General features: G+C 34.7%; 1 protein-coding gene across 4 annotated transcripts in view; it reads left to right on the top strand.

The window, feature by feature from the left end:
- Positions 1 to 24,764, top strand: part of RNF144B (ring finger protein 144B) — a 204,021-nt gene that overhangs the window by 66,106 nt on the left and 113,151 nt on the right. For 2 of the 4 annotated variants that reach the window (XM_031946793.1, XM_031946792.1), the window contains exon 2: positions 2,763 to 2,851. The exons of the other annotated variants lie outside the window; for them this stretch is intronic. The gene's annotated coding sequence lies outside the window, so the exon portion shown is untranslated. The remainder of the gene's footprint in view (positions 1 to 2,762; positions 2,852 to 24,764) is intronic. 4 annotated transcript variants of the gene reach the window in all.

Below are 24,764 nucleotides of genomic sequence, written 5' to 3'. Positions count from 1 at the left end.
CTTTCCAGGTTTTTCTGAAATCAGCCTGGTTATCACTTCTTATAGAACAATGATATTCCATTACATTCCTATATCAAAACTTATTCATCCATTCCCCAACTGATAGACATCTACTCAGTTTCCAGTTCTTTGACACTACAAAAAGGTTGCTGTGGGTCCTTTTCCTTTTTTATGATCTTTCTGGGATACAGACTCAGTAGAGACACTGCTGGATCAAAAGGTATGTACAGTTTGATAGCCCTAAGGGTATAATAGTTCCAAATTGCTCTCTAGAATGGTTAGATCAGTTCACAACTCTACCAACAATGTATTAGTATCTCAGTTTTCCCACATCTCCTCCAACATATATTATTATCTTTTCATGTCATCTTAGCTAATATGAAAGGGCTAAAGTGGTATCTCAGGGTTTTCTTAATTTCTAGCTTAATTTTTATGACTGCATCTCAATATAATTAGTTTCTTTTCTAATAATATATTTTATGAATTTAAAAACATTATTATGAGTAGTCAATGGACTTCACCAGACTGATCAAGGATGTCCCTGACATAAAAAAGTTCATAAAACCTTTCTTGATCTCCTCAGATGCTAGTGCCTTCCCCCTGAGAGTATATCTGATGTTTATATTGTATGTATTTTATATATAGGTACTTATATACATATTGTCTCTTTTTGGTAGCATGTAAACTCCTAGAGGGCAGAGACTGTTTCATTTTTGTCTGGGACAAAGTAGATAATAAATGTTTTTCAGATGGATCCCTTCCTCCCTATTGCCATTGCAGGAAGTTGGACTGCAGTTCTGTTTGAATTATTAATTTTTAAAAATTCTAAACCATTGTTGTTGTGGTTGTTTAGTTGCTTCAGATCTTTGTGACCCCATTTGAAGTTTTCTTGGCAAAGAAATTAGAATGGTTTGCCATTACCTTCTTCAGCTCATTTTACAGATGAGGGAACTGAGACAAACTGGGTAAAATGACTTGCTCAGAGTCATGCTCCTAGTACATGTTCAGGGCCACATTTGAATTCAGGAAAAAGAATTATTCTGACTGCAGATCTGGTGCTCTATCCACTGTACCACCTAACCACTCCTTTTTGAATTTCATAAACATCAAAAAAATGGGTATTTCCCTATACATAGTAGAGCAAAAAAAAAAAAAAAAAAAAAAAAAAGAGGATTATACATGAATCAGTGAGTTTCTGTACCCCTTTAATTCTCAGTTCTTTGTTACATCAAAAATGCTGCTATTATATTTTCTTATTTGTGATCCTTTCTTTATGTGTTATTTAAGTGATCCAGAAAATAGGCTAGTATATATGGTAAGGTGTTTGGGGAAGGTGTTGGAATGTGGAACAAGGGTCAGGATTGGTAGTGAGTGAGTATTTATGGTATGTGTTTTAACATGAGAGTGAGAGAGTGTGGAGACTGAAATCCTGCCCTCTGGCACTTTTACAACTTTCACTGTTTTTTTGAGTAAGTATGTTAGTATGGTTTAGAGGAAAGAGTATTAAATGTTTCCTCCAAACTTGGAGTCAAGCACTTGAGTTCAAATCCAAATGGACACTATCTGTGTGACCTCAGGAAAATCACTTAATCTAACTGGATCCTACTGTTAAATGAGGGCATTAGACTAAATAACTTTTGAGACTTCTTCAGTTTTAGATCACTGCTCTTAGATATGGGGTGTATAGCTCACTTGCTAGTCTCCTCACTCTGAACCCCAAATCATAGCCTTTACTAATACAGAGCAAATGATGATAAAACCCATAAGGTCACCTTGTATGTGAGAAGTTTACTGAAGTTTTGGTTATGGCTGCCCTTACTCCTGGGTTTCTCTTTTCTAAGCAGTCTGCTTGGTTAGGATTCGGGGATGGAGGAAATACAAGGGAGGAGCAGCAGGCTTTCTAATAACGTGGGAGTGTTCAGGCAGATCACTTATTAGAGAAAGAAACAAGTGTGTGTCCCCAAGGACTCTGAACATTTCATGATTTTGTCAAAAAGCCAGACTTGTTCTTGGAGATAACTGTGTTCAAGGATATCTGAATAATTCCTGATAGCATAATCTGGGCATCCAGGCTGGGAGTATTCCAAGCAAAAGTAATGTTCACAGCTTTCTGGTCCTCTGCTTTTAGTTTATTCTATCAGAAAAAAGAGGCAGCTTCTAAAGTTTCAGTAGTGAGTCAGATTATGTCATAATTTAGAATTATACTTGAGTAATATCAACAAAGGGACTGTGCATCTACAAAGTCATTGTAGAATCATAAATTGTTAGAGATGAAGTAACAAGCTGCATTTCTATAATGAGTCTGACTAGATATAGCATTTTAAAACTGATCTTTTCTAAAGCAAAATCAGCCATTTTGCTCCTGATATAGATGAAAGAGGTGAAGCATATAGTAATCCAAATAGCTCTGAACTCCTCCTGGTCAGAAAACTTCTGTTTAGATTATTTAGAGATTGGGTGCTTTGGGCCTTTGTTTTTTCTCTGTAAAATGAAGGGGTTCAACTAAATTACTTCCTGTGCTAACATGGGATGATTCTGATGGTGGTGGATCTGCTTTTTTTCCCATTTGGTCACTACCTTTCCTGAGGTTTAAAGGGCCATCATGTTTTATGTAAAAAAAAAAAAAATATATATATATATATATATATATATATATATGTATGTATGTGTATATGTCTATGTATGTACGTATATATGGTTACATCAAAAAAGCTGCTATCAATGTTTTCTTATTTGTGATCCTTTCTTTGTGCATTATTTAGGAGAACCAGAGAACAGGCAGAATTCTAATATATGTTGTAAGGATATTGGGGGAAGATGTTGGACTATGGAACAAGAATCAGGATTGGTAGTGAGTATTTATGGTATAAATGATACATGAGAGTGATATATATATATATATATATATATATATATATATGTGTGTGTGTGTGTGTGTGTGTGTCTGTCTGTCTGTCTTTATTATTGTCCCAATCATTAAAAAAAATCTAATTCAATGACCCATAAGGGCCAGCTATAGATAGCATCTATAACCACTTACATAGCATATGGGTTAATTTTGTATGGATAACTAGGTTTTAAGTGCCCTATAGGCAAGGGGCCATTTCATGAGGTTTTCCTGAAATGTACAGCATAAACTCAACTAATTTCAAAGGAAGCTAAAATGTAAACGTGGTTACTTTTAGGTAAACTTTTTTAGAAGAGTCCTAGATTTATTCATTTAGAGACTTTTGGACATTAAAAACTGCTGAACATATGGAATTTGTAATTACAACAACATTTTTTATTATCACATTTCATAAGACCCAGTAAATGTAACAAATTAAAGTACTAAATACTTTTTCATTATAGAGTATTCAGATTATATTATACATACATTTAATAATATGTATATATAATTTTTCAACTTAGACTTTTAAGATAATCATAAAATGTTAGAATATAAGTTTTCCTTTATAAGTTATATATTTTATCCTGAAATTGCCCTTTTGAAATATAGAACATATACATTTTCTAGAAATTTATTTTATTTTTAATGTATGAAATACTATTTTAATGTATTTTCAAGCATTTCTGTAACAGTATAATTTTAGAAAGATGATTGTACATGAAACTTGCAAAATGAAATTGCAAATGTACAACTTGCTATTCCTTTTGATATACAACAAAATTAACATATAATGTTTATAAATATTAAAGCACATATTTGTCAATTTATCATATGATGTTCACCACAAAGATGAACCAAGAATTATTGAAGCTATATAAATTACTAATTACTACTGATATTATTAAAATTAATCTTTTTAAATGACTTTGGAATTAGTCTTTGGGGACTTTGAAAATAGATGTGATTAGCAAATGGAATAGGCTGTTGATTAATCATGCTAATGAAATCAAACAGTCCTATGGATAATATAAAAAAAGCAATTTGAAGACTATTTTATATTTGATTTTGAATGAATTTTGGGCTTCATATTTTAATATTGTTGAATCTGCCATTATGAGAATTCACAAAACTTACAAATAATGAATCAAAAATTTGGAGACTTGATAGATGACATGACAGTCAAAGCTTTGTTTCTAGGAGAGGTGGCTCATGCTGGGTGTTGAATAATTTCTAAAACAGAAAAAATTTACCTCTTATGTAGGAGCACTTATGAAGAAGTTCAGAGAGGATTATCAAAAACATACCCGTGATTGATAAGTGATGGTTTAGGAATGGTTCCCTGCTTATAATTGGTCTACTTTTTAGTAATGTTCTGCCTTGGAGAATGGCTTATGCAAATGTTCAGGAAGGGAGGCTTTGTCTTCCTGTGGATGCTTATGCTTATCTCATTTCCCTGCATCTTTTCACTCCCTCAAAAGTTTATACTTTCAGGTTTTTTATAATTTCCTATGTCCAGAGTTCAGAGTACTAAGTATGGATGGAGACACATCTCTTGATGAGAGAAGATGCAGTCCAGGGGTGTTGAAAGGAATATAAACATGTCTTTTGAAATTCCCAAGAATGAGAACAGGGTTGGGGTGGAAAGATGGTGGATCACTTATTTCTTGAGACAAAGGGAGAATGATGGGAAGGGGGATAGAGGGAAGAAGAGGAGAAGGACAATAAGTAACAGCCACAAGAATCTAGGTAGCTTGATGGAGAGAGAGATATAACTCCTTCAAAGGAGATGTTGCTGGGTCATGGCAGAAAAAAGGAGTCTAATATTAAGAGGCATGGGAGAATGTGTATCCAGAATTGAAGAAGGTATCAAGGGATATGATATCGTTTTTGGAGAATCCAGGCTTTCATGAATGCAAGAAGATGGAAGGAATATGATATGAATAGGTTTGAGATACAACAAAGTTGATATATTATAGAATGGCAATTGAGGAAAGCACAGTAGAAAGGAAGAGCATGATAGTGCTCAGTGAGTAGTGAGTACTTGCTCAGGTCATATAACTATTAAGTATCTAGGGTTGGATTTGAATTTGGATCTTCCTGACTTCAGACCCTACACTCTTTCTATTGTGCCCTGTAGCTGACAATAAATATTTAAGTTAACCATAAAGGACATATGAAGAAAGATGCTATCTATATCCAGAGAAAGAACTGATAAATAGAAGTATGTATGGAATAATTTTATATACATATATATTTATATATGTGTGTGTGTGCAGTGTGTACGTGTGTGTGTGTGTGTGTGTGTGGGTGGGTGTAGTACCCATCTCTAGAGCTGACATGGGGGGAGAGGAAAGAAAAAAAGAAATTGACATGACAACTTTATTATATATTTAAAAGGAAAAGCAAGTATTACATCATAGATGTACAATTTCATGTACAATCATGTTTTTAATATACTATTTGTTATATAAATGGTTATTTTATTTCATAAATTAAAAATAAAATAAAATAATTTTTTTTAAAACTTAAGCTCTTCCTTTGTGTTTAATGCTATGTTAGGAGCTTAGAATCCAAAGTTATTCTTTAAAAATTTATATTTTATTGAAAGGAAATAACCAGTACAAAAGTGGAAAAGCACAAAACACATACTAAGTAATCTTGGGGTGAGAAGAGCATTAGCAGCTGGAGAAGGGGGAGAAGGTCAGCATATAACTTGTGTAGGAGGTGACATTTGAGCTGAGCTTTGAAAGGAAATAGGGATTCCAAGAAACTGAAGTAAGGAGGAAGAGGATTCCAGCTTTTCCAAAAGAATGAACATGAGAGACAGAATGTCACCTATGTTAAGTAGGCCTGTTTAGCTGGAATGTAAAGGGCATGAGAGGAAAAAATATGAAATCAGTTTAGAGAGCTAAGTTGGATCTATATTGTGAAGAGTTTTAAGCTTTGAATAGAATAGTTTGTATTTTATCCTATAGACAATAGGGAGCTACAGATGCTTTTTGAGCAGGGACATGATGTGGTCAGATTTGTGCTTTTAGTAGGATTTTGCTGATAAATATGTAACAGTTAGTTTTCAGGAAAAAAATATAATCCACACACTTTTAACTTTAACCTGAATTATTAATATTTTCTCTATCACATTTTTAAAGATTTTGGTAATTAAGAAAACATTAAATCAAGCACAATTGTAGCATTTGATGATTTCTGAGGAGTAAAGCCTGAAGATTTAATAATAAAATTTCCTGAGGCTATTAAGAAATGCCTCTCTCTACTAGAAAAAATAATTACAAAGTTCTTCTGGAAGAACAAAAGATCAAGAATTTCAAGGGAATTAATGAAAAAAAATACAGATGAAGGTGGCTTAACTGTACCAGACCTAAAACCATATTATAAAGCAGCAGTCATCAAAACCATTTGGTGCTAGCTAAGAAATAGAGTAGTCGATCAGCGGTATAAGTTAGTTTTACAAGACACAATACTCAATGACTGTAGTAATCTAGTGTTTATTGACTCCAAAGACCCCAGATTTTGGAATAAGAACTCATTATTTGACAAAAATTGCTGGGAAAGAGTGGAAATTAGTATGGTAGAAACTACCATAAATTACATGTAGAAACTACAATTAGGTGTGGGCATTGACCCACACCTAATACCCTATACCAAGATAAGGTTGAAATGGGTTCATGATTTGAAGATAAAGAATGATATTTATTATAAGCAAATTAGGAGAACAAAGGATAGGCTAACTATCAGATTTCTAAAGAAGGAAGAAATTTATGGCAAAGTTGAACTAGAGTACATAATGGAATGCAAAATGGATAATTTTGATTATATTAATTTAAAAAGTTTTGGTACAAACAAAACCAATGCAGACAAGATTAAAAGGGAAGCAACAAACTGGGAAAAATGTTTATGTCCTAGAGTTCTGATAAAGGCCTCATTTCTATATATATGTATATATATACATACATATCTATCTGTCTGTCTATCTATCTATTTATCTACCTGTCTATAAAAGAGATGGCTCCAGCATGTCCTTGATTATAGGAATATAAATTTTATAGTCGTATGGATGAATATTGAATGGGGGAGATACTAGAGTAAAAGAGGCCAGTTAGGATATTATTACAATATTGGGATCGATGGCCTTATCAAAAGAGTGTTCTGATAGAGATGGAATCAACTAAATGACCCAGCAGTAGAACATTGGTTCTGGGGTCAGAGGATCTAGATTTGCAGATGAGCTTTGCCATGCATTGTTATTACCTGGGCAAATCACTTCAACCATCTGGGCCTCAGTTTTCTCATCTATAAAATGAAGGGGTTGAACTAGATGACTTCTAAGGTTGCTTCCAATAAAAATATTTTTCTCCGTTAACTTAGCTAGATTAGATGGAAAAAGAGAAAGCTTTAGTTATTGAAATAATGTCCCAGAAATCAACTCTCAAATCTGGCTCTTTCTGAGTTACTTCAGTTTATACAGAGTGAATTAACAGGAAATAAACAGAATAATCTTGAGTGAAGATAATCTGTGCCTGAATGAGGAAGAGTTAGCTGCAAGATAATGTTCATCACTCTTAGCACTTCTCATCTAAGGCTTTTAGCACTTGAGAAGCAATTTTGAAGAGGTAGTAAGAAGTACAACGTGTCACACAAAGAGAAATGGGCAGAACTAGCTCTCACTCCCAGATTTGTGCTATGAGAACTCAATATGTTCAGGTTTGAATCCTTTCTAGTCATTGCATATCAACATGATTCTCTTTAAAGACCATTCATCTCCTTTCAAACTTTAAGTGTGCCCTCTGCCTATGAAAACACAGAAAACATCAACTTTCTAAAAGGATTTAAAAATAACATCTAAAACTTTATAGCTAACTTTATAGTTTTGCTATAATATCCCTCCCTTATCCACACCCAGTGAGACTTAAAACTTTGGGTGTGATTGACTTTTGTCTTTGCTGACCACCTGAAACAGTAACTTTGTTTTTTCAGAAACAATTTTTGTTGCTTTAATGCTTTCTCAGCCAGCTCTTCTCCAATTTTTCTATTATTTCTACTCCTTTCTCCCTCCATTCATCAGTGGATTCATTAATAGCTGGAACCTTGGCTATAAACCTAGGACACACTGCGTAATAAAGATGATGAATTCTTAGATTAGAACATTTTTGCATCTCCTGTAATTTATTCTTCCAAAATCAATCCAGGAAACAAAGCCACATGAGTACTTATTGTTCAAAAGAACTTTTTTTCTTTCATTCTTAGTGCCAATGTTTCTTTCTTTGACTCAAGGATAGGAATGTCAATATTCTAAGTGGGCAAAAATGAATATGACAGATTCGTAAGCTGTACTCGTTAACTCATGGAATTCCAGATTTCTAAAGAATGTGATTAAAAATAGGACAAATGCATTGTTTCTTTTGCAAAGTAACTTTTGAACCACCTGTCAGGGTTGGTGTAAGGAATAGAAGGAAATACCATTTTTCACAGTGGGTAGAAAACTAAAGGAACTCAATACTCCAAGTGGTGATATAAATTGCAAATTATATAAATAAACACTTTCCCAAAAAGGTTTAAATGAGGAATTATTAACATTTTTTATGTTATAGACCCCTTTGGACAGCTAGGTAATACAGCAGATAGAATGCTAGGTCTTAAATCAATAAGATTTGGCCTCAGATGTGGCCTCAAACACTAGCTGTGTGACCAGGCAACTCAGTTAAAACTGTTTGCCTCAACTCCTTAACTGTAAAATGAACTGGAGAAGAAAATGGTAAACCATTTCATATCTCTGCCAAAAACATCTGAAATGGGGTCATGAAGAATATGAATGAATAACGGCCACATGGATATCTTTGTTTTCTGATGAAAGCCTGTGGACTTATTCTAAGAATTATGTTTTTAAATAAATAAAAAATATATAGAATTACAAAGAAAAACAATTTTAACTGAAATAGTTATAAAAATATTTACCAAAAAATGGTTAGATATCTTCATGTTAATTCCTGGTTTATATGAATTAACATTTTAAAAAATGCATTTATTAAGTGTCTACTATGGGCTAGGCACTGTGTTAAATTTTTTTTAGAAAAATTATCTCATTTGAATTCAGGTAGATAGAGGTGGCTTGTCTGAAATTAAATTTAAACTCAAATCTTCCTGTACCTCTAACTGCCTCTATTTACTTGCATTATGGGTTATTCAGATAATAGAATAGGTTTGAAGGAAATTCACTCCCAATATTTAAGGTGAAGATGTTATCTATCTTTCCACCAATCCCTTGATCGCAGTCAGAAAAAGATTATTCGACTGAAGAGACTGAGCTAAATCCTGTGTGTTCGTATTTCAACCCTTGGTTATGGCTATCCTAGGACAAAGATATTCTGAGCATCATGTTTCTTGAAGACAGGAACTATTTCGCATTGGTCTTTGGTCTTTGGATCCCCAATACTGAGCAGGGTTCCTGACACATGGTTGGCACTTGTTGAATTATGGTTTAATTATGAGTTATTCCAAAATTATTGGATGACTCCAAAAGGAGGCTTACTTTTAGCACACTTCACTTAGTAGGGGTGAATAATAAAAAGGGTTCTAAGTCAATATGATAGACTGCAATTGCTCTCCCGTCAGGTTTATTCAGTGGAATTAAGTGTATATCCTACTGCTATTGTTAGCTTTTGGACTATATTGGGATATAATATGGTATCTAGAAGGAGATGATACATGTGCCATATATAAATACTAGCCTAATAAGGCATCCACTAGCCTCTCATTGGCAAAATAATAGTAAAAGTGGTATCTAGGAACAGCTACCAGGAGTCCTCAAACTTTTTAAATAGGGGGCCAGTTCACTGTCCCTCAGACTGTTGGAGGGCTGGACTATAGTAAAAACAAAAACTTTGTTTTGTGGGCCTTTAAATAAAGAAACTTCATAGCCCTGGGTAAGGGGGATAAATGTCCTCAGCTGCCACATCTGGCCTGTGGGCCGTAGTTTGAGGACCCCTGAGCTAGATGGTATTGTAGATAGAGTACCTATTCTAGAGTCAGGAGAACTTGAGTTCAAATTTGGCTTCAGACACTAAAGACTTCCTAGCTGTGCGACCCTGAGCAAGTCACTTAACCCTAATTGCCAAATAAAACAAAAATACAAGCAAAATGATATCTAACTATTGTTGGCCTTGCAGATGTGTTCTTCAAATTTCTTTTACATTTTTTACATTTCTCTGCTGTCTCTCTGTGTGTTCATTTATTTCATCGAAAACTTCTTGAGGACCAGAACTGTGCCTTCTAATTCCTTTTCATCTTCCACATTTCCAAATAAGCATGGAGAATATCTAGTCATACTGTAGCTCAGCACATGGTCATGAGACCATTTAACCTAACATTTATTAAATGCCTACTGTATACAAGGCACCATGGAAACAAGACAGAAATGAAACTCGTTAATGTTTTTCAGAATTTCTGATGTATGAAACCATCATTGTGAGTATATATTTAGAGGGGTGGTGGTGGTGGTTAGTTATGTAAGGAATGACTTGGGATGGAAGTTGTCCTGTAGAAGACCTATAGAAACTTGTACCTGGTGCAGAGCATCCTTTAACTTGATTCCTTAAAACTGTCTAGGAATTAACTTCTTTCAGACTCAGTAGGGCTATCCCAGACAGAATTGGTTTTCTCTAAAACCATATGTGGTCTTTAACCAGACTTCCATTTAATGTTTGGGGTTTGTTTGTTTTTGTTTTTAGAGAAAAAAATTCCAGCTTCTCCTTCCTATGTGCTAACCATTTCCTAGACTTTCCTGAAAGCATGAAATTCGTGTTCTACTAGCATAAATTCAACCACTAGAAAAAGATTTAGGATAGAGTGAGAAAGAAATACACAGCCTTTCTTGATGAATTAAAATACATGCAAAAAATGATGATACCTGCATAATCTATATCAAATTGCTTTCTGTCTTAGAGAGGGAGAAGGGGAGGAAGAGAGAAAGAATTTGTAACTCAAATTTTTTTAAAATGCTGTTAAAATTGCTTTTACATATAACTGGGAAAAATAAAATATTATTTTAAAAAGGAAACGCATGAAAATAATGAGTATTTTAAGATGCCAATTGAATACATTTAGAGTTGGTAACATAGGCAGCTTTTAATAGGCCTCTCAGAAATCAGGAAATGCCTGCAATTTTAAAGCTCACTATTTGTCAGTCTTCCCTATATTTCTTTCAGTTGTTTTTCTCCTCTCCACCTCATTTGTCTCCATGAAACTTTTTGTCTTTGCTTATTAAGAATATTTTCTACAGCACTCCCAGCTGGGGTAGCTGAGGCCCTGAACTCTGTTTCCTGTGATGAGGCAGCATGACAGCTCAGAAATTCAGCCAGGAAGTTGATATGTGATTTTCCAAGAAAATAATTAAAATTGAACTGGCCTTTCATTCTGGGGGAAGATGGCCTCTGAGCTGCCTTCACGAGCCTATAAGTTTGTGGTTATTGTCAGGAGTAAATAAAATGAAGAACATGAAGCCCTTTAGAGACTGAAATACCATAGAAAAAGAAGTAATAATAATTACTCTTAAAAAAAAAATCTGCATCTTCATTGAGGATGACTACATGATGACTATAGGGGACCTCCTGCATAGGTTACTTTAGGAGATGATTTCATCTCCTGTTCTGACTTGGGTCCAGATACATCTAAGTTCATCCCAAACAGATGCACAACTAGATTGAAATAAGATCTTGGGCTGAAACAGTCCTTGAGTCATACCCTTTGCTCCTCATGTGTATACTAAATGGTTCACAAATTTTTACAGGAAACTTACTACATCACTTCTTCCAGAATATTTACACTGAAAATACAAGATATTCAGGGCTCCTGGACGTGCTCATTCTTGTGTCAGTCTTTCCCGATACTTGTGCCTTCCCTGCCTGCATGATCAGGTTGGGAACCCACTCATACTAGGGCTTTGTCCAATTTGTTTCTGTATGGCACCCAACATCCAGTTCTCAGCCGAGGTTTAAAAATAGAATGTTGTCCTTCTCCTTTTTTTCTTTTCTTCCATCTCCTCCAAAAGATAGGCCCCAGGAGGAGACTAAATGTTTTCCACTGGACAAATCATAATCTAAATATGGGGAGCTAGATTTGTACCTGAAAATCTATTTTGGTAAGTTACTGTTGTCTAGTGGAAACAGCCCTGGAAAAAGAGACAGGGTTTTAAAACTGGGTCTTCTACTGATCTTAGGCAAATCAGTTAACCTCTTTCTGCTTTAGTTTCCTCATCTCCCAAACATGGATAGTGATACCCACATTAGGATACAGAGGGATAACCAGGTGATAAAGTGGCTAGATAGAATGTTGGCTCTAGAGTCAGGAGAATCTGAGTTAAATACAGCCTCAGATACTAACTGTGTGACTCTGGACAACTCACTTAACACACTTTGCTTCAGTTTCCTCCTCAGTAATGAGCTGGTGAAGGAAATGTCAAATTACTCTAATATCTTTGTCAAAAATCCCCAATGGGGTCACAAAGAGTCAGACATGAGGGAACAGATTATAGTCAGATAAGTATTTCCTAATATCTACTGTGTTAAATCTGATTCAGATAAATAATTCCAGTTGTTTTTTGTTTAAATTTGTATTGTTGTTTGGGAAGTTCTTCACTCCTTTCAGTTTTTAACTCAAGTGGTATTTGGTGTTATTTTCTTGGATTTGGTCCAATAATAGAATTTGGGTTTTTAATCAACTTTTCTCTCCATTGTATCTTCAGGTTTTCGCTCTACTGGCCTATAGATGTGCTCAGCCTCTCCTTTCCAAGAACACCAAAACAAACAAAATTCCTGACATCTTTTTAAAGAATAGTTTATGCAATACTACTTCCCATCCCTTTGCCATGAATTCTCTCTTCCAGTTCTTGCAGTCTTATTTCCACATCTATTTTTTACTTGAAATGCTCTCTCCTAGGTGATTTCCTAATCACCAAATCCAGGACACCATTTTTTGGTCCCTTTCTATGTTCCTTAATCATTCTTCTGAATTTGTTGCTGCTTTTTCCCTAGACTGTCTAGTAGGGGAAAAACCAAACCAAACTTAGTGGGCTTGGATTCTAATCTCAGCTCTAATATCTAATCCTATGGCCACTGCGCAATTGCTTAACCTTTTTGTTCTTCAATTTCGTTTGTGAAATGAAAGGGTTATATACCTAATTAATAATAATAATAGCTAACATTTATATAGAGCTTAGTATATTCCAGACTAAACTATGTGTTAAGTGCTTTATAATTATTTCCTCATTTGATCTTCAACAACCCTAGAAGATAGATATTATTATAGTCCCCATTTTACAGATGAGGAAACTGAGGCAAGAATAGTTTCAATGATCACATAGTTAGGAAGTATCTGAGGCTGGATTGTCCTTTCCAAATCTAAATCCTATAAATTCTTCCTTCTTAAAATTATTTCTTTTCCCTCTAAAATTCTTTCTCCTTCTCTGCATAGAGATAGGATATAGAACTTTGTTGGTATAAATTATTTACAGGTAAGAAAATTCCCTCTACCAATGCAAGTTAAAACCCCTGCAATTTAAAATTTTAAGAGAGTGGCCTAGAAAACTGGGGGGGGGGGAAGGGGGAAGGTGTTAAATAATTTGCCCAGGGTGAGTATGCGAGCATGTATCATCTATAGAGGATTCTATTGTAGGTTTTACTGGGCAGCTTTCTCGCTACTATGCCATCCTACCTCCATCTGCTTCATTAATGCTTTAATTTCTTCTTTATATTACTCTTATTATTTTCAAAAGATAGATCTTTACCAAGCCTTTGTCCCTGGCCTCTTCTTTCTTATTTCATATTATTTTCCTTCAGCAATTTCTTCTATTCTAATGTCTTTAATTTCCTTATTTCTTCAATGGTTTCTCCCTCTTCCTTGTTAGAAAGCCCAGACTATGAAGTCATAGTGGCTTTAAGAGATCCTGATGGGTTCCTTCTTGGAGCTATGGTTATGCCTTATCAAAGGAACTCATGAAATTCTTTGCTTTACTTCTAGACAGTTAATCTCATTGACGCCCACCCTTGAAGTTCTATCTCATTTGTCTTCTCTGTGATGTTGGAGATTTTTTATTCAAATTTTCCCCATGGCCATCCTAATTGGTTTTATGATCTTGTCTTTGTATGACTGTGTGTAGCACCCTTATATCCTTTAGGTCTGATGTTTTTTCCTCCTTTCCAAGTATCCGAGGCCTGGCTTAGGGACAACAGCTTATGACCTGGGCTCCTCCCCTATTTTGGCATTAATCTTCAACAACCCACATTAAAGACTTGCAATACATCCTGCTTGGCTAGATTTAGCTTCTTGTTGCTGAAAGAGGAAGCTGCCTTTTTCACAGGCAATTGCCCAATTTAGCTTTCTCCTCTGACGACTATCCCCTGGCTTTGAAATTCTTAGGCCTCGGGATTCTCTTGGAATCACCTTTGATTTCTCCCCTTCTTTATTCAGTCCCTATTTGATCGCCAGGATCAAATATAAAATCATCTGTTTGGCATTCAAAACCCCTAATAACCTGTTTCCCTTTTATCTTACCAGTCTTTTTACTCCTTCACCCACATAACAGGCAATCTAGTGACATTAGCCTGTTCATTGTTTCTTTCACAAAGACATTCCTCCAGACTCTGGACATGTCCACTCTCCATTGCCCATGCCTGAAATTCTCTTCCTCCTGGTTTCCTTGGTTTCCTACAAGGTCTAGTTAAAATCCCACCTTCTACAGGAAGCCTTTTCTGATTGCTGCCTTAATGCTGTTACCTTCCCTTTATAGATTATCTCTAATATATCCTGTATATAGTATACAAACTTGTGTGTCTCCTTTTATTCTAGTATTAAACATAAACTACCAGAAGAGCGCCTGAGAACAGTCCAGAATAATTCTGAAAGCATAGCTATAATTATGTATTTTCTCTCCTCAAAATTCTTATATGACTTTCTATTACTAAATAAATGCTAAATATTAGAACTTGGCATCCATATGGTTCAGAACATTTTTCTAACCACATCTCCCTTTAGCCCCACTATTCCCTATTCAAACTAGATTATTCACTGTTCCTTCAAAACTTCCAGAACTCTCCAGTCTCCACACCTTCTTCTTTGAAACACTTGATCCTATATCTCCTTTGGTTTGAAATCCCATTCACTCAAAGTTCAAATGTTACCTTATCAGTGAAATTCCTAGCTGAAAACCCTAACTAGGTTTGATCTCTGCCTCCCCTGAACCCCAAGAGCACTCTGGTTGGCATTACCTATAGATATTTGTATTGTTATCATATTTCCTATGTTAAATAATTCCTAATTAAAGGACTATATCTTCTTTTAAAATTCTATACTATCTAACAGACTACACCACAGAGTAAATACTGAGAATTTATTTTATTGAATTGTACCATACTGAATTATTACCATTAATATTACTCATTTGTTCTTTTTGTTATCCTCACATAGTCATCCAATTCTGCATAAAACATCTCAAATGTTAAAATTCAACGCATGCTTTGAATGTTCTCTGTCCTGTGAATTTGGAGTATTCATTTCCATAATGCTGCCTTGCAAGAGATATATGTTGATATTCTATCAAAGAAACATCTTGAGCAATTTGTGAATTGCTAAGTTGAAGCAATCAGCATTAACTCCATAAAGCAAGCCCTGAATTGGAAGCCAATTCAGCTGCTTAAATTTTTTTTTTTTTTTTTTTTTTTGAGTTTGAGAGACTGATCTTCCCCTTTTCAGATCTCCAATTTTAGCACCCGGATGTATTATGCACTTTGTATATCTGTTTTCAAGCACATTCCTCTGAAAACCAAGATCTTGTTGGAGTGTCAGATTAATGATTGCTTGCAAACTTTTTGTTGTTGTTATTTTCAAAATTTAAATAATTAATTGGGTCAACATTATTAGGTGATCCTATTTAACTAGTTTTCAGAGGAATGCACTTTGGAATTCACAGATTTAGAGCTTCAAGGAATCTTAGAAACAATCTAGTCGAACTGCAGGGAAAGAAACTGAAGCCCAGAAAAGTGAAATCCTTTATCTAAATTCAAGCTACTAAGTGGCAGAGTCAGGATTTGACTCCAGGCCTGTGCTTTGCTGGAATGTTGGGAGGTGTATATTGTATCAAAACAACACTTTTAAAATAAATGAAATATGTCACGTTTTACTTCTACCAAAGGCAATAACCAATTTTAGACAAATTTTTGCATAGATTTTTGCAATATTTACTAAGATTGGAGACTGCTTCTTCCTTTTAGATAGGAATTAATCTTTATTTCACTGAAATCTTGGTTTTACAGGGTATATTATGGTGTTAAGGTTGGTGGGAAGCTATTGCTAATGCGGAAGATGCTGTATACTGGGAAGGAAAATAACATGGTGACAACTTAACATCTTTCTTTCCTAGAAATGTGACAAAGGTGTCTGATCCATAATCTACTTGGTGAGACATCTCAAGATTTCTAGAGATTGATCTTATTTAGCTTATTTTGTGTTCTATCATAAATAAGAAGATAAATAGTTTGGATTCTTTGGCCATGGCATATCAAGGCATAGTTTCAGGCATACAGCAGGAATTCAATAAGTATTAGTGAAATGTGTGATTGAATATATTTCAATTTCATAGGAATCATAGAATAAAGCAGAAGGTAGGGGTGAGATTTGGAGAATTCTATAATTTTACCAGAAATTCCTCTACTCTACACTTCTTCACACTAGATTTCTATGAAATCTAAATGTATTTTATATTCTAATATTTATCAATTCTCTGATCAAATTGAGAAGTTCCCTTGGCTTTAGAATAATTTTTAGAAATTGTTTTCAACTCCTTCATTTTACTCACAAGGAAACTGAAGCCCCAGGAGATTAAATTATTTGCCCAAGATCATGTAACAGATTTTTGGCAGAACCAGATTTCAGATCTCATGCTTTTTCCAAAATCCAATTTGCTTCATCAATTGCTAGTATCCCTGACAAGACAAGTTGCTAATGGTATAGGAAAGCTTAGCCACAATAACTGCTTAGAAATTGATCTAGTCAGGCATTGAGTTAGACCAAAAGAATGTAGTTGATCTGTAAGACCCTTGCCCAACAAAATGAAAAAAGATAATTAGTAGACTTAGGGTAAACTTATACTTTTCATGCAAAATGTTTTCCTGCTTCACCTTTTAATCTCTTGTATTCTTCTATTTGTAGTTATGGGCAACCTGTTTACCATAACCAGACAAATTTTTAGGCTATGACATTTCTGAAATCATATAAATTGCACAGTTGGTTGAATTTTTCTGTCCTTATTCTGTTTTTAATTTTGTTTCTCCCTATTAGCATATATTATTTCTTTTTTGCAATGAATATGATGACTTTATTGATGGTACACATTATAGGACTCTGGGCTTCTCCCTCCAGTACAGAGGTGGCTTGGGGATAAGGACGTGAATGGGGCATGGGATTCCCAATATAGGAACATAGGTTAGGGATATAGGCTCCTCAATAGTGCAACTCCTTTTTTTTATCTGGGGATGAAGATCCATGGTTTCCCACTTTACTCCTTGGAGGCCATGTAAACCATGAGATCCTCTACATGGTTGCTATAACTATACTTCTTGTCATACCAGGAAATGAGCTCGACAAAATGGTCACTGAGGGCAATACCCAGCACCTGTATCAAAGATAGAAGAGTTGCTATTAAAGTCACAGGATCTGTGTAGCCCAAGATGCCCTTCAAGGGTCCACATGCTGATTGTTTCACCACTTTTTTGATATCATCATAGTTGGTAGGTGTCTCCAGGTGACAGGTCAGATCCACAATGGATACATTGGGAGTAGGAAAAGTGGAAAGCCATTTGTGTGAGCTTTCCATTTAACTCAGCTCCATTTTCTAACTTAAATATTTTAAACTTGGACTCTTCTATTTTACATTTATACTCTAAAATTAATGCTTTGCTTATTTCTTTCTTTTCCTTTCTTTTCTCCTTCCTTCTTTTTCTCTTTTTCTTTCTTTATCACTTCTTCCTTTCTATCTTTCTCCCTCCCTATCTCCATCTATCTCTCCATTATGTATATAGAACATATATATGCATAACATATGTCTTCACATATATATATATATACACAGATAGACAGATGGATAGATAGCTATATTTATTTTTCCCCCCTCTCAAACTTTCCCATTCTGATCCATTAACTTCTTGTGGACATTCTTGTCTTTCTTTGGTATGATAGTAGTATAGATGCATCCTTTCAAATGATTCCATTTCTTATATTTGATAGGAAGCAAATCATTTCAAATTTTTTTCCAAGTTGAATTTCCCAACCCTGAATTAAACTTGAGAGATTTCTCTCAAGAACTTGTTAGTTCTCAGAACTGTTGTTAGTGGTGATCACAGGTTCCTCTTTAGCTTTTGTTTGAGAATGAGTTGAAGGGAGAAACACTAGGTAAAAGGGTTATTCCTCTTTTGTGAATATCTTAGAGTGATAATAAAAGAAGATACTTAAAGGGAAAAAATAAATGAAACTGTCAGCTCTTTATTAATGTTTAGAATGATTTTCTCAGTTTGAAACTAAGGAGCTGGATGGGGTCAGCCCATGTGTAAGAATAATATTTTCCTGCTTCATTTCCAGAAATTCTAAGATCCTTCTTCTTGATCTGGAAGACTCTGTGAATGCTGGCAATACAGTTCTTTTTGTCGTTTGAAAAAATACTGGCACTGGGCCACTAGAAAAGGAATCAGTTCTGTATTGTCTTAACTACTCACTCACCTTTACCATCCATACTTTTGGGGGAAATGCAACCTGAATGTTGCCGTTTGAAGAGATAGGGAAATGTAACTTTCAGTTCACCCCACTTAAATCTGCAAAGAACTCCCCTCTACAAATTTCAAAAAAGATTTTTGTGTTCTCTCTTATAATGGAGGGAAGGAAATCAGGCTGACCGTTGATTTTGATTTTAGATTTTTTGCCTCATTTTTTTTTCTTTTCTTCCTGTTAATTTGTCACAATTTGCCTGTTCATTAAAATAGTTTTCTACGAGCAGGGCCAGGAGATCATTATATACTTCAGCAACAATACTATGATGATCAAATCTGATGGACCTGGCCATCTTCAGCAATGAGATGAACCAAATCAGTTCCAATGGAGCAGTGATGAACTGAACCAGCTATGCCCAGCAAAAGAACTCTGGGAGATGACTAAGAACCATTACATTGAATTCCCAATCCCTATATTTTTGCCTGCCTGCATTTTGGATCTCCTTCACAGGCTAACTGTACAATATTTCAGAGTCCGATTCTTTTTGTACAGCAAAATAACGGTTTGGTCATGTATACTTATTGTGTATCTAATTTATATTTTAATATATTTAACATCTACTGGTCATCCTGCCATCTAGGGGAGGAGGGGGTGGGGGGAAGGAGGGGAAAAATTAGAACAAAAGGTTTGGCAATTGTCAATGCTGTAAAATTACCCATACATATAACTTGTAAATAAAAAACTATTAAAAATATATAAAAACAAAACAAAACAAAAAACAAGAATAAATAGAGATAATTAAAACCACATAGTTTAAAAAAATAGTTTTCTAACCTAATTGGAAGGTACCTATCAACTGTGTACCTAGTAAAATTCATCTGGGATTAAACTGCATAAGGCCATTTTATTAGGGTAGAATGGATATTTTCCTTCATGAATTTTGTAAAATAGTTTGATTACATCATCAGATATATGAATATGCTAGTAATCTGTGTTTCAAAACAACGTTTCTTTAAATAACAATATCAAATCCTGGGTATGAATTAGTCATACCCAGGAACACAGTGAGAGGATAATACAAATGCGTCTCTATTGTCTCTTCCACAAAAAACGAAATCCATGGAGTATTCATTCTCCATATTTCTGATCTCCCCTCCTCCTTTGACTTTTTTCAGGTGCTTGTTCAAGGTCATGGCTACAAAGTTGAAGAAGCAATGAGAATAGTTAAATTGTTACTTTAAGAATATGTCAGTGCACATGCTTAGTTTCTCTCTCTGGTCTTTAAAAAGGGGTAGGGAATAACCAATCTTACATGCAAATATCCAGATTCAGTGAAGGACCCAGGTAAAATTTCTTGGGCTGTACATAAACTTGTAGAAACTCTGTGTGCCTCCTTGTATGGCCTTTACAAAGAACCCAAGTCCAGAGTGATGGAAATGCAATTAGAAAAAGAGCAAAGGATTTGTTAACTTCAACTAGAGAAAGGCGATAAACTGGAGACACTTAGCTTTATTGAGACCTATAGAAAAGCATATAAACCTATTTGTATGAGTGATCCCAAAGCAGCCAGTTGGGTATCAAAAGGATCAGTAAACTGAGAACCTGATGCATTTAGGAGTAACTTGGGCCTATTTCTTAGCTTGGTTCTGTGATTTTTGTGGATTGTATTGATTCAGAAGATAGATGGGACCTCATTCCTCTTCATTCAAAAGGAAATGTTGCTTGGTATCTTCCAGAAAAAAAGATAATTTCCCTCATTGCCAAGAAATTTGGGTATAAGCTCACTGCATTTTTTTTTTTTTTTGATTCAATTAAATAAAGTCTGGTCTGTATTTGATGTCTTATTAGCCTGAATTCATGCAAGGGAGCTAAGGGCTGATAGAGAATATAAACCAAATTCTGTAGTTACGTGGGGAAACCTAGGTTGGGAAGCAAAGTGAACTATGGAATACTGTGAAAGATCTCCCAGGCTGAATCAGATATCTACTGTCAAGGGCCAAGAGCAGGCTGACACTTGACTCACAGTGGGTTTTTTTGTCTGAAAGGTAAATGCTAGAACCTCACCATGGTTCCTCAGGCTGAATCAATTTTCTACATTCAAGGACCAGAGACAGATGGATATTTTAGTCACCGTGGTTTTTCCTTTTCTTAAAGGTAAACATGAAGGAAACTCACTGTAACACTGTGTTCAGTATCTGGGACTGTTTTACCTGAAAAAATTTTCTAAGAGATCCTTATTGAAACTTTAGCAACTAAATCTCCTTGTACACCAGTGAACTCCCTTATACTCAATTATATTTTTGTAATGACAGCTTAAATTTCCATATGGCATATTAAAGTTTCCAAAGAACTTTCCTCACTACAATCCTGTGAGTCAAGAAGTGCAAGTCTTATTTGTATTTCTATTTTTATTGATGAAAGACTGTGACTTACCTGAGGATACAGAGCTATAGGTGATGGAATGAGCAAGGACTTGACTTTTTCTATCCCACCCCCATCTTGCGGCTATTGCTAAGGAATCTCTAGGGAGGATCGAGGACATCATAGGGAGCTTCCTCTTTTATGGGGCTTTAAAAACAAAAATCTCAGACCCTGAATGTGGACTTTCTAAAATAGGCTTTGCATATTTATGTGTTTCAGGAGGGGTTTTCCTTGGTGGTTATGCTCCAAGATTTCCTTCCTGAAATGATTGCCATGACCAGAGCTAGTTTTGGGCTTCGGGGCTTCTGTACAAACAGTGGGTTCACACTGCTGTGTGTATTTAAAACCTCACAGTTTCAGGGAATCCTGCAGAGTGTTCTTGACTTATAAAGCAAATGTTTTTCTTCTTGATTTGTGTGGTGGATTTGCTTTGCCAGGGAATGTCCAACAGGCTACAGAATGGCTAGTATGTGGTGGAGAGCACCCAGCTTGAGTAATAAAAGCTCAAATATAGTCTTTGTGGGTTCAATTCAGAACATACTTTTAGATATATCTTATTTTTTTTAAACTTGGTCCAAAGTGGCATAATCAGTTGACTGTTAACTCAGTTACTTACTTTGGTGACCCATCTAGATGTGCCATGTCTCCTGCATACAAGTAGGTAAGTGAATTGGGACTTCTGGGTATTTTTTTAATCAATCAACAAGTATTTGGTTTAAAAAATATTTTTAAGCATTTATTTAAAATTTTTGAATTCTAAATTCTCTCCCTCTCTACAGCCCTTCCCCTGTCCATTGAGAAGGCAAGAAATATGATAATTATTATACATATGAAGTCACATAAAACATTTCCATAGAATTATGTTTTTTTTTAAAAGTGAGAAAAATAAAATGAAAAAAAGTGCTTGCTTGTTTGATTTTAATTTATTTTTTTCCCTTTTGGTCTGATTTTTCTTATACAACATGAAATATATGGAAATGTGTTAAAAAGTATTATACATGTATAACCTATATCAGATTGCTTGCTGTCTTGGAGAGGGAGGAAAGAAGGAAGGGAAGGCGAAAAAATCTGGAACACAAAATCTTATGAAAATTAATGTTGAATAAGGTGATTCAGGCCAGTTCCAATGATCTTGTGATGAAGAGAACCATTTGCATCCAGTGAGAGGACTGTGGGGACTAAGTGTGGATCACAAAATAGTATTTTCACTTTTGTTGTTATTGTTTGCTTACATTTTGTTTTCTTTTTTAATTTTTTTCCTTTCTAATCTGATTTTTCTTGTGCAGAATGATAATTATGGAAATATGCTATAGAGCTGTACATGTTTAACATATTGAATTATTTGCTATCTAGGTGAGGGGGTGGAGAGAAGGGAGAGAAAAATTTGGAACATAAGGTTTTGCAAGGATGAATGTTGAAAATTACCTATGCATATGTTTTAAAAATAAAAATGATTTAATAAAAAAAGAATTATTGCAAGATATAACAACAAAGTAATAAATATTGAAAATGATTTTCACATATATTTGAAAAAATACATTTTTGTGTCATATTTCAGCTTCTGGGTATTCAAAGATAAAAATGAAATAGTCAGTGCTCCCAAGGAGTTGTCATTCCATTCAGAAAAACAACAGCTGTACAAATAGACAAAAACAAAATACATGCAAAGTATTATTTTTTTGGGGGGGGGATAGAAGAGGTCTAACAACTGGGGATGGGAAGAGATAAGGAAAAATCAGATATATGAATTAACTTTTTATCTGAACCTTGAAAGTAGTTGAGATTCCAATAGGCCAGAGACAGGAAAGCATTGCATTCCATGTGCCTAAATATGGAGGATACTGCTTTATTATTGTGTTTAGAACAAGACACTTACATGGTACCGAGTAATTTCTTCATGAGTAAAATACAGTAACCTTGAGTCATTTTACAGAGATATAATGGGAATAAAAATTTGTTTAGTATGTTTAAATCTGGAGAAAAATATTTTGTATGTTCATTACAATTTTCTGGTTCTCAAATAGGATGATATTGATAGTTTTGATTGCTATTTTTCTTTTTAAAAAGATATATATATATATATATATATATATATATAATACATATTTTTTAGATCAGCAAAAATCTGTTTTCTCTTCCTTCTATACAATCTCCCACTCCAAACTGTGAAAGAAATAAAAGCCCTTTTACAAACATGTATAGCTGAACAAAATATATTTTTGCATTGGTAATGTCCAAAAAACTGTCTCATTTTGTATTTTGTATTCTGAATCCTTCACTCCTATATCAGGAGTTGAGTGGCACATTTCCTCATTAGTTCTTTGTCCAGTGTCTTTACCAAGAAAACCCATGGATAACATGTTCTATGGTGTCACAAAAGCAGGACCTAACTAAATGACTGAACAACAATTCTTCTTTTAATTATTCTCCCTCAAAGTCCTGCTTTTCCTTCTTTCCCTCTTATTTCCCCAGCAAATAAAATGTACTTGTATATGTATAGATATGGATATATGCATTTTCCCCTTCTTTGACTAGTTCTCATGACAGCAGGATGCAGGAGCCAGCTGCTCCCTTACTTTTCTTCTCCTTGTTTGCATAAATTTTACTTATACATTCCAATTATGTGAGATTATTTTCCCTACCGATCCTTTTCCCTTCAGTATATTTCTCTTTCCCTTTCTTTCTGCTTTTTGTGATCCCAGATGATGATAGAGTTAAAAAGGGAATCTCGTATCCTTATTTAGTCCTTTATCAATGTTCATTCATATTTCCCTTTTTATCCTCCTGTATTTGAACTTTAAAAGTTTTTTTCACAATTCTTTTGTCTTTTCATAAAAAATTCTTGGAGGCTCTCTATTTTGTGAAAGATTAATTTCCCTCCCTGTAGGATTGTATTCAATTTTTATGTTTAAATTATTCTTGCCTCTAAGGCAATATACTGTTCTTTACGGTTGTGGTTGCTAAATCATGTATGATACTAGCTGTGGCTCCTTAGTACTTGAATTCTTTTTTTCTGTTTTCTTACTGTACTTTGTCTTTGATTTTTTTTAAACCTTATTTTGGCTCTGGATTTTAGTTATAATGTTTCTAGGAGTTTTATTTTGGGGTTTATTTCTGGGAAGTGATTGGCAGATTCTTTCATTTCTACTTTGTCATCTGGTTCTAAGGGTTTTGGACAATTTTAAGAGTTCCTGAAATTGGATGTGTAGACCTAGGTTTTGTCCTTGATAGTCAGTTAATCTGGTGATTGTTAAATGTTTTCCCCTTGACTTTTTTCTTCTAGGTCAGTTGTTTTTGTTGTGAGATAATGTCTCAGGAGATATCTCCTGATATATATATAGATATCTCCTTCCATTTTTTCATTCTTTTCATTTTATTTTAATATTTCTTATTACCTCATGATATCATTGTCTTCTATTTGGTCTATTTACTGTCCAAATACTCCGGTGTAATATCAAGAGATAGCAGGTTTCAGATCCTTTATTTCCCAAAGTTATATGACCCCCTTTAAATCTCTGACGCTAGTGGTTATGGCAGTAGCTTTATCCAAAGCTGTTGTTCAGAAAATCTATTCTCAAGAAGGTCAGGTCTCTGAATTCTTGATTTTAAGGTTACTTTGAGGCAATCTCTTTCCTTCCCTGCTCCATACCACTCCAATCCTTGCATTCCTCTAATACTGGATTTTGGA

Source organism: Sarcophilus harrisii, chromosome 1 (assembly GCF_902635505.1).
Source record: "Sarcophilus harrisii chromosome 1, mSarHar1.11, whole genome shotgun sequence".
Taxonomy (NCBI): domain Eukaryota; kingdom Metazoa; phylum Chordata; class Mammalia; order Dasyuromorphia; family Dasyuridae; genus Sarcophilus; species Sarcophilus harrisii.
This window is presented reverse-complemented; position numbering and strand designations above follow the sequence as displayed.